This window comes from Pelecanus crispus, chromosome 3, assembly GCF_030463565.1.
Source record: "Pelecanus crispus isolate bPelCri1 chromosome 3, bPelCri1.pri, whole genome shotgun sequence".
Classification (NCBI taxonomy): domain Eukaryota; kingdom Metazoa; phylum Chordata; class Aves; order Pelecaniformes; family Pelecanidae; genus Pelecanus; species Pelecanus crispus.
In genome coordinates, this window is record NC_134645.1 from 72,636,559 (window position 1) to 72,647,402 (window position 10,844).

Genomic DNA, 10,844 nt, shown 5'->3' on the forward strand with positions numbered 1-10,844 from the left:
AAACTCCTTTCTTGAATCTGACCCAAAAAGTCCTCTTCCCCAGTGACTGGGGCTACCCTCACAGACCACTTCTCCAATTTGCCTGTCTTAGTCTTCAGCTTAGGAAAGGGAGTTGTATCTGTGATTTATAGCCTAGAGAATTTACCATCCCCAATTTCAAGCAATTGCACAGCAAAGTACGCAGGCAAGGTTCCCAAGACTTTGTTGTTCTTACCTTTTTTTTAAAATTTATGTGCCTGTCCCTATTTCCCCTCTAATAACCACTGAGTCCTGTATTAGATTTCAGAGTTAGAGGTCTCTTAAAACAACTTTAATGAAAACAGTCAATTGGTAGAGAAGATTTAAAGTGATTTCACAGACAGAGAGAATGCCAGATGAGCTTATCATTATACGAGGTATCAAAGAAATGAAACAGGGAAGAAGGGTCATTCATAAAATCTGCTTTACAACAACACAAAAAAAATGTCCAAGTTTGTACTTCTGAGAACCACAGCATCCATTCCACCAAAGCACACCTTCTGTGAAGTTCCTGCAGCACCTCATCCGGGAGGAGTTCAGCACAGCCTCAGGAAGAACTATAATATTAACTTGATTCAAGGAAGTCAGCCAACCACAAGACACAAAACCATAGGAAGTTAGGCTATCAACATTTTCCTACTCTAAGACAACTTGTTAGTTTTGCAGTCTCCAAGAAGAACAGGAACCTGCAGCAAAATTCACACCAATATATATATGAGGTAATCATTTTGGCAGTAAACCAGCTCCTATTGCCAGTATTGCCGACCCCAAAATATTCTCCCACCTTCTACTCTGTGCAGGAAGCACAGCCTCCTGTCAGCCTTCCCTGTAGGGTCCTTTCAGCTAGGCAGCCTGGGAAATATACCTTTCAGATATTGGTTATAGATGTACCAAGTATGGAAGCATAATAGAATACAAGAGCTCAGTGGGATTGCTGATATGTCTCGAATTAGCCACATGAGTAATTCTTTAAGAATCAAGGAACAAGGTAGGATCCTACTTAGTGTGTTTAATCCAGCCACACATTTTGTTAAACACACTTAATCTAACAATTCATGAAAAAACACACAAGGATGAGTAGATTCAGCTAAATGGTTAGAGCCAAGTCCTAGAATCTAAGTATTTTTCTACATTATATAGAAGAGTGCCAGATTTAGGCATCTAAAAACCAGAAGTTTAAGATAACACCACGTTTTTCTACTTCGCCATGTACATTCAATTCCAACAATTATGTACTTCACTCAGGAAAAAAGAAATCTGCACTTTAGCAATGCCGACGTTCATCTGTGTGCATGTACAGACATTCAGTTTATATACACAGCTGCAGCAGCTGAGCACGTAACACAGCTCTTCTTGTTAGATTCACACTTCTTCCTTTGGGGGTAGAAGGAACTTAACTGCTTCCAACTCACCTGGAATTAAATATATCTATATAGTATATAGCTATATAGATAATTATACATCTATACACAGTCACAATGTATCTATAATTATATAAATAGTCTGTAACTTCTCACAAAAACTAAAATACAGATCAGACGGCCAAGGCAAACCTTTGCTGCAGCATTGGCATATGATAGCTTTTACACTGCACCTCAATTTCCATTTACTGATGTCTACACAAAACCCATCTTTTCCTTTAAATTTAGGCTATCTTAAATACTAGTGTTCAAATGATCATTAGCTGCTTATTAAAATAAGCTTGTTGGGAAGTTGCAAATCTGGTCAGGTAACATTTCAAGGCTCTGTTTTCCCAATAGCTTACTGAAAGTATGAGAAAGCTGTAAAATTAATTAAAGTCATTCTTTCTCCTAACTTACAGGATTAGGGAAAATATTTATTATGTACTAACTCTCAGTTAAGGCTCCTTCTGACAAAATATAGGGAGCATAAAATTTCAAAAAGTGAAACATTTCCCAATGGCTAAATTAGTTTTCCATATGAAGCGACAAATATATGCCTGGTCAGAATCATTACTGCCAAATTACCAACTGGTTTTATGAGCAGGGAGCTAAAGCAGTTTTACCTGCATGCTCACAAAAGTAAAGACATTAAAAGAACGTACTCTGCTAGGGTTCCTACCCCTGATTATTAAATTTAACTGACTTCACTGCAGTGAGACTCACAGTAATTTTAGAACTGCAAGATATCTGATACTCCCCAGACCAATACATAATGATGCTTTAATCCTGTTAAAAAGTCAAGTTCTACATAGTCAATGGCATAGCTAAAGCAGCAATAATAAGCAGAGGGGCTACAATTAGGGCATTATTATATTTGAAATGGAGCACAATATAGGTCAGCATCCACCAGCTCAAACTCAGACTACAGCTGCATCAGTACAAACTTGTTCTCTGCTAGTTAGCCATGCCAAGTTACACAGCTCAGGCACGCTGATAACAACATACTGCTCTGCAGCCTTGAGCTGGGACCTCTGCTTTGGAACACACGTATGCCAGTTGCTCAGAGCTTGTGCGTATCTCTGCACTGTGCTACACTGCAAAGACAGCAGAGCATTTCTTGCAGTTACTGCTTTCTCTCTCTCAGTACTGTCATCTCACGCACATACAACTAGAGTCTCCAGCCCGAGGGGAGTACTGCGAGTCCCTGACAATGACGCAGCCATCCTTTAAGGGCAGGTTTCCAAGGAGCAGCCTAGCACCCTCCAGTGCACTTTAAGGAATGTCATATAAACCCACCTATAAGTACTGCTCTCATACGGTCTCAAGATCCCGGGCAAGCATTTTCCTCTCCTGCCCAGCTACATAACCTTACAACACACAGCCAGTTGGTCTGGGAGAGACTGTATTTTTGCCTAAAGATGCATAGGTATTAGTTATGAGCCATGGAAGGTTTGGTCACTTTGGGAAGGGAGTTGTACAAGTAGCTGAGATGTTTTCAAGATTAACATAAAATCTTGATAGATATTTGGTAGCAGAATAAAGAAAAAAAAAGGGAAAAAAGAAAAGAAAAGGTCCGTCTGAGGTTCCCAACGCTCCTCCTTTTCATGACTAGTATGTGTGTGCTTCTTCCTGGAGGAGTCACATTCAAGCTTCTTTCCCTGCTCCCATTCCTCACTCTTCCCAGAAACACTGAAGATCATGCCTTGTTTCTAGCTGTGGTCAAAACTGGAAAACTGGAATTGTGATGGTTATTAAAATTGTTCAGATGCACAGCTGCTATGATTTCAGAATTATACACCAATATCCAGGTGCGGAATCAGGAATTAACTATACACTCAGTTGCTGGGTGGGTGAATAGCTTCTGCTTCACTTTGTAGCATTGGCATTGCAAGCTTCCCAGAATGAATTAGGAGCTTCATCCAACAGATTACCAGCCATCACAAGAACCCATTGCATTGGTGACGTCCTGTATCTCTTACGTCCTTTACTGACAGCACAATATTTTAGGCATTGACCTCCATGTATTTGTCTGAGGTAGAGGTTTTCCAAGTTTCATTCAAGCAAGCCACTAACAGGACATGAGGATAGAGCCCACACACCACCATTTACTAGCATCTATTTTCTTGTCCTCCTCCATCTTGTCCAGATTAAGTCAATCCTGGTTCTCCTGAATTTAATTTCAGTTGCTGTGCCTGCTGTTCAGCAATTGTCTTCCACAGAAAAATCACACAAGAGGCATCAATGGAGCAGAAGCCATCTTAGAAACTATTCCGTGAACTTCCCACCCCTCATACTCCATGGTCAGCTGAGGAGTCCTCATTGCCTATTCCCCTCTCTCCACTTCTTCCAGTTGAAATCAAGCTCAATCCAGAAGCTCAATCAAGACTTAGCTCTGGGATGTGCTATCACAGGGCTCTGCCCAGAGACAGACGCAAGACCCAGCCCAGCTCCCTCATTATCTCTTTCAGACAGCCCCTCTTCTTGTGGCCTAAGATTGCCGGGGACCAGATCTGAAGGTCCCTATGGTCTCACACAACCTTATATTCCTACAGCAAATTACACTAAGAATATACTCAGGTGTAACTCATTTATCCCCCACAAACAGACAGACTAGTGAATGTCTGGACACATGTTACTTCAAAAGAAAAAAAAAAGCCCCCATAAAGTATGCGAAAGCATATAGTAGGTATCAATCAGTGCAAAGAGCTGTTTGGCTTTTACTTTAAAGAAAGTTTTACTACTTACTGTCACATATAATTAGATAAAATACACAGGAAATATAAAAAGTGTGGGACTATCAGTAATTAGGAACTGCAAGTCTTACAGAAGGATCCAACTCAAAACAATTGAGCAAACAACCCTTTGCATTAGGATATTTATACAGAAAAAGTAGGGGGTGGATAGCTGGGGGAACACATTTGATGTGAGCTTCTGAAGGATTCACATGACAAGATAATACAACAACCATACAAAGGAGTTACAGCATGCTAAAACACTTCACGGGCATTTTTGAGTTTTCTCCCAAAGTCCATGGTAGTTGTGGCTGAGACTAGTAACCAGTTTTACCGTCTGCTGTTAAATCTGATTTAACGCAAGAAACTGTTTCAGCATTGATCTGTACCTGTGCATATGTTTGCTACTAGAATTGTAGGGATGATAATTAAATAAGCCACTTAGAAACTACAGGATCTGTAACTATTCCACAAAATTTAAATTAACCAAAAAAATACAATGATAAAATCCAAGACAGATTTTTAGACTCATTCAGGTATCTGAAGATTAACTGGATGAAGGTGTTTTAATTAGTGCTTTTTATGTATTTTCTCCATACTCATCTCAGGCTAACTGTTCTAGAGTATTATGTATCAGGCTAATTTTTGTATGTTGACCTTGTTAAAAAAAACCCAACACCCCCTCCCCACCCCCATTGGCAGTGATGTCTGTTGAATTAACCATAATAACAGCAAAATTAAAGGCAAAACCACCAAATTTTTGCTTATGTACATTCTCTGACACTCATTTCAGGGAAATATATAGATGATCCTTTATTCTAACAAAACAGTTAAGAATTGAAGCCCTTTTACTGCTCTGATTTTTTGTTACTCAACCAGCTAAAAATAGCATATCTACCTTGTTATCTAATATTCACATCAAATAGTAAGAAAACATCTTCTAATTGTATAACCCTTGTAGTAAACAAACAGACATTAGAGCTTCTTTTACTGTGTCCTTATATTGTAGCTAACAGCATAGCAAGGTATGCAGAAGAACTGTTTCTTATTTAAAGTTGGAAAACACTTGTTTACCAATTTAAATTGTAATTAAGTCTTCGAAGGGATGAAATGGTAAGTAGAACAAAGGAACTGTCCAGACATTGCATTAGTGTCTTTGATCTTCTTTATAATGTAGTCTTAATGCCACATATAGAGATTAAGGGGCGGGGGGAAGGGACTAGAAGCATGTACAGTAAATAACAGGTTCTTCTCATCAATTTACTGTTTTCTATTAAAAATTGCAACTGTTTCCAGTACCATTTTTTCCATCCCAAAGTTACTATGGGAGGATCCACCTAGAAAACAAACTACTTGGAAGGAAGATCTTCCTTTCTGTGTTTGGTTCTAACTGTGGACAAGTCTGAACTGTTTGAGTCTAGAAATTACTGTACAGCCTGCCTTTCTCATAGAGGACTTAGAACTCAGAATAGAAGGAAGGTTGATTTTGAAGCTATGGCTGGAAAATAAAACTAGAGGCTGGGTTCATCTTGGTTCCGAGAGGGAAGAACTCTAGACACATGGGTCATGTAGATCAGAAGTGTAAATATTAAACAAAATTGTAGGTTCTACTTCCTGTGACCATGGGGGCTCAATCTTCCTTTTCTTCTGAGTATGCTCTCTTGGAAGAGAGATATGGGTGGGCAAGTGTCTTTGCATTTCCTCTCTCCACTGGGCTTTGGGCGAGGGGTGGTGTCAAGGAGAGGGAGGGAGTGCAGCTTTTGGGTGTTCAAGAGCTCCAGGACATAGCCTACCATCTCAGAATAAGCATCCCCGGTCATCCTGTCGCAGCTCATTACAGACCTTACTAAGGCCTTCCATTCCATCTCTTAACCCCTGCAAAACCAGGCATTAATAAATCTATCCATAGCTATGAGACAGATTGGCAGGTTTCCAAACAAAGCAACACTTTTATTTGAAGCTCCTGGATACAACTGAAGCCAGTTGAAGTGTGCTAATTCTTTTCTCTGTTTTAGTAAAATAAAAATAAATTAATCATACAGTGAGGATCTCTCTATGTTATTTTTCTCCCCAGAAGCCATTGACACAGCTGCCAGTGAAGAAAAACAATCTACACACAAATAACTGACAGAAAACGGACTCCACAGCTTGACCACTGCACCAAGAAGCCATACACATTGGTAAGGAGTTTGATAATCATCCCAAAGACAGAAGTGCAATGGATAAAAGTGAGAATAGCAATCATAGTAAAAAAATATATAATACTTACTAAAAGTAGGTACCAAGCTTCAACCTGAGAACTGATCTTCCAAACAAAATAATTATCTGAAACATCCAGAAATGCTCAGCAGGCATGATCTTATGAATTGTATCCAATAGCTAGCTCTCTTTGTATAAAATAATAATCCTGCCTCCCTGGGGAAGAAAAGGGTGACATTGCTTTCTAAGCTGTAGCTATGGAAATACATTTCACAACAATTGCTTTGTAACAGTTTAAGGACAGCAGATGCTTCTTTCTATTATGTCAATACTGAAAGTAAAGACAGTATTGTACCACTTACTGTGCTTTCTATTGATCATTCTGCACAATTTTCCATGAGGTCAAGGGTAAGAAAAAGATGCCACAAGTGGAAGGGTTATCATCTCCTTTCTTTAGGCAGAACAGAAAAAAAAAGAAGAAAAAAGATGAAGTCACGATGGAATAATAGGGATTGAGAAAGTGGATGACACTGAGTCACAAAAGAGACTTGTTCTCTACAAATAAGGTACTCTAGAAACTGTAACAGACTGCATAAAACAAATGAAGGAATAAAGCATATGTAATCAGACTAGAGAAAAAGCAATGTAGGGGAAGATAAGAGATATGACATGGAAATGCTGGCAGTCAGAGGTGGAAGTTGTCAGTCAAATTTCTTAAACCCACCCTTTCACACTAAAAATACATGAAGGTACATTTTTCTAATCTCAGAATAGACAGGCACCTTGGGTCCCATCCTCAGCTGGTAGAAGTGACTGCGATCCCATCAACTGTGTAATTAAGCTCACACATCTGCTTCACTGAATCAAAATCACAGAAACTTAATGGCAGGATTTAATAACCTTTCTCTCCTAAGAAAGGATCGGTTTATTGTACTTTTCTAAAGCCAGGTGCAAAAGAATATCACTAGATAGCAATCTAACTGCAGTACAGTTAAGCTCACAAGCCTCCTCAATTAACTTCCAACAAAGTATCTGTGCTGCAAGAAGTGATAAAATTATATTAAAAAATAAATTCTTCAAGTAGCTATAATTTGTATCCTTGACATCGCAAAGCACGTAAGTAACAAGGTCTTTATAAGTCTAATTTAAAAATGAGCAAAATCTTGCTGCAGCCAGCAGGTTGCTTTGCTTTCTCCACACCCCCATCCAATTATGTCAACATGCAAGGCAGATGTGTCACTTTTGATCCTGTAAACTTACTAGGGAAAATACACAGGAAACAATTATAACTGGGCACACAACATTCTTTATTCCCTTCAGGCTCGAACTCATTATACCCATTGCTTTCCCATTGCTTTAATACAGATTAAATGTCTTGGCATTGCTACATATACTAACATACACATTCAGGAATGCTGAGAGACAAGGGACAAATTATTCTTCCCTACATCTGCTCAATCTCTCACATTGGGAGAGTAAAGATTGCAGTTTTTAAGGACCAGGACCATCTTTTTGTGTACTGCTTGGCACAAAAGGTCCATGATCTGTGACTAAGCTTTGTAGACAGCATCTTAATTATAAATTAACAACAATAAATCACTCACTAAGTTGGGATAAAGGCACCGTTCCTCTCCCCAGAGTTTGTCTTAAATGTTTATGTTAAACTATGTAAGAGCTCATGGCCACCAAGAAGAGGCAGTGAATCAACATGCTTCTCAGAGCAGGCATGTCTTGTGTCCTTCCCCCCTCTGCAACTTGTAAGCACTACCTGCTTCAGCTTGGAATACGCCTTAACCCGTTTGTAATTAAGACTAGCTACTTTGCACCGGTGCACTTTTGCCTTCCTAAGGTGGGTTATCTGCAGTGTAGACCTCCTCCAGGCTTCCCTAAACAAACTTGACCCAGTCTTGGATGCATCTACCTGCAACACAATTGCATTCCTATTTAAAACCAATACAAATAAAGATCATTTATATGAATATTATTTGAAAACAATCCATTTTATCAGAGACAAAGGCTGTGTATTCCCTTGTACAGGCCCTTTGTTTTTATTTGTTAAAACACATACTCCAAATATATTGAAAAGCAGCTCTAATTTGTGCTACCTTGCTTCTTGCCCATGCACCGACTTGCAGTTAGGCAGCAATTGCTGTGGCGGGTTGCTGCGATAAACCTGGAATCTGGAGTTAGTGTGACACTAATTCTCTGGACACATGCCACACAAAATACTTCTCAATCAGAATAGCACCATCTAGCCGGGCCTGTTCAACTCAAAGTTTCATCTGTTTTTCCTCCAGGTTTTTTTTGCCAGCACCCTGAACTGTGAAATGAGGTACCTGTTGTTCTGCTCTTAATGTTATCTCCATGTTAAGGCCTTCAGAATTTTTGGCATCATTAATTTTGTGGCTTTGCCCCCTCAGTGTTTTGTAGCATGCCATTACAAAGAAATGTGTTTGCTCAGTGAGGCTGTGGGTGGAGACATCTGGGGTTTAGGGCCCTGGATATCCATGAAGTTCCCATAGAAACAAGTTTCTCGGCCTTTCCTTCTGTTGGGTAGGGTTTGCAGACAGGTGGCATGCCTCTGCAGTTGGCCTGAGTTACACAAATGACCGTATCACAAGAGGGCCGGCTATTTATCAGACCAGGAGACAGAGACTGACACTTCCAGCCACACTGTACTGTCTCAGCCTTTGAGGTCCCTGATTTACCCTCAAATACCAGCCAAAATGGCAGCCATCACAGACAGAGTGTGGTTTTTCCTCTGTGAAGATCAACAGGAAAGATAAGCCCCAAACCACAGTGGGTCAGCTTCTCTGATAGCTGCTCTGGATACAGGTAACGGCACGAGTTTCTACCTCCTCAAGGTTGCATTGGATCATACTCAGTGGTAGGAACATCACCCAAACCTCTACCCTATGCCATACAGATCACCCAGTCTGTTTTCATGCCTATTGCAACTTCAGTACCTTAAGGAGGTCTACAAAGAGAGCACAAGACAGTCCTTGTCTTCTCTTTGCTCTTCTACTACCTTTTTTCTGAGGTATGTTGTCGCAGGATGGACTTAACACAATGTACTTCTCCAAAATAAACTAGTATTCCAATGCTTGCATCTCTGCTAATACCTTCCATTCACATCTTCACCCCTATTCAACTTAATTGCTAGAATCTTATTCTCTCTTACCCTTCCCCTGTCCTTGATTCCCACGTGCAGCACGTAACTATGACCAGAATACTGCTGCTCTCCTTTCAGGATGTGTTCGTGCTCCATATTTCTGTGCAGACCTGACACAACTGAGCAGCCTTCTAATTCTGGATCTAGGTCTAAATCTAGTTCTCAACTTTGAACTTCTCTCGAATGGGTACAAACTATTATCATTACATACTCGTCTTTATTCCTTGTGCTTGATGCAGACTCCATCTATATTGGTCGTTATCTATACTACTCTATTTTTTTTTGAAGCAATTTAAAACCACAAGAGGAAACATATTTTTTCCTCTACCTGTAGTATTTGACTTCCAGTTTCCTGACAGTATCTGTTATTTAACTCTGCAAAGACCTTATTTAAATATTCAAAACCACATTGTGATTCAGTTTATATGAATGACATTATTCAGCAGCCTTTTTTTTTTTTTATTTTAATCAGTCAGGCTATTCAAGTAATCACTCCTTCACCATCCTCTTTTCTTTGCTATCAAAGCTTCTGCACCACCTGACCCACAACACGACTGAAGGATTTACTCTTGCAAGACCACATGTCTTCATTCGTTCTACAGTATCCTCATATGCACATAACAGTGTACAGCACTGGTTAGATAGTTTAATTACATGGCAAACATCATTCTCCCCGATTATGACTTTGATTCCTTCCTCCCACAATAATAAGTTAATAGCTGCCATCTGCCTATTAAAATACTTTGCGCAGAAGATAATCTTCTGTTCCTGGCATAATTGCCCCTCTAACTCTGTAATGTACATACATTTTACTCGTCTCTAAGGAAAATTTGGTTGTGTTTAAATACAACTATCTCTGATCACTTTTTAGTGAAAATTTAGCATGCACCAACCCAGCAGAGAAAGTACAGAAAGCATTTGAGGCCTTTAGAAGATATTCTAACTAAACACATTCGCTCTGGCATCATTCTCTAAGAATCTGTCAGCGTTTCCTGGAGTGACCTATCTGTGATCTCCTCAGTGGAGTTAAGAACATTTTAATTAAAGTGTGAAAGATAGAAAGAGGAATTAGATAAGCACCTAAAATGAGCATGAGAAGTTATTACTAAATCCACCTAAAGCACAATGAAAACAATTATTCCAAGGACACTATGCAGAAGTATTTTAAAACTTTAAGAGGGTTATGAGCAACCTTTTTGTAACCACAAACCTGCACCGCCTTAGTTCCACCCAGGTGGCAAGGCAATTTCCTCATGAGTAAACTGGTGAAAAGAGAACACCTGAACAAACAGGTGAACATAGAAAAAACCTAACTCTTTA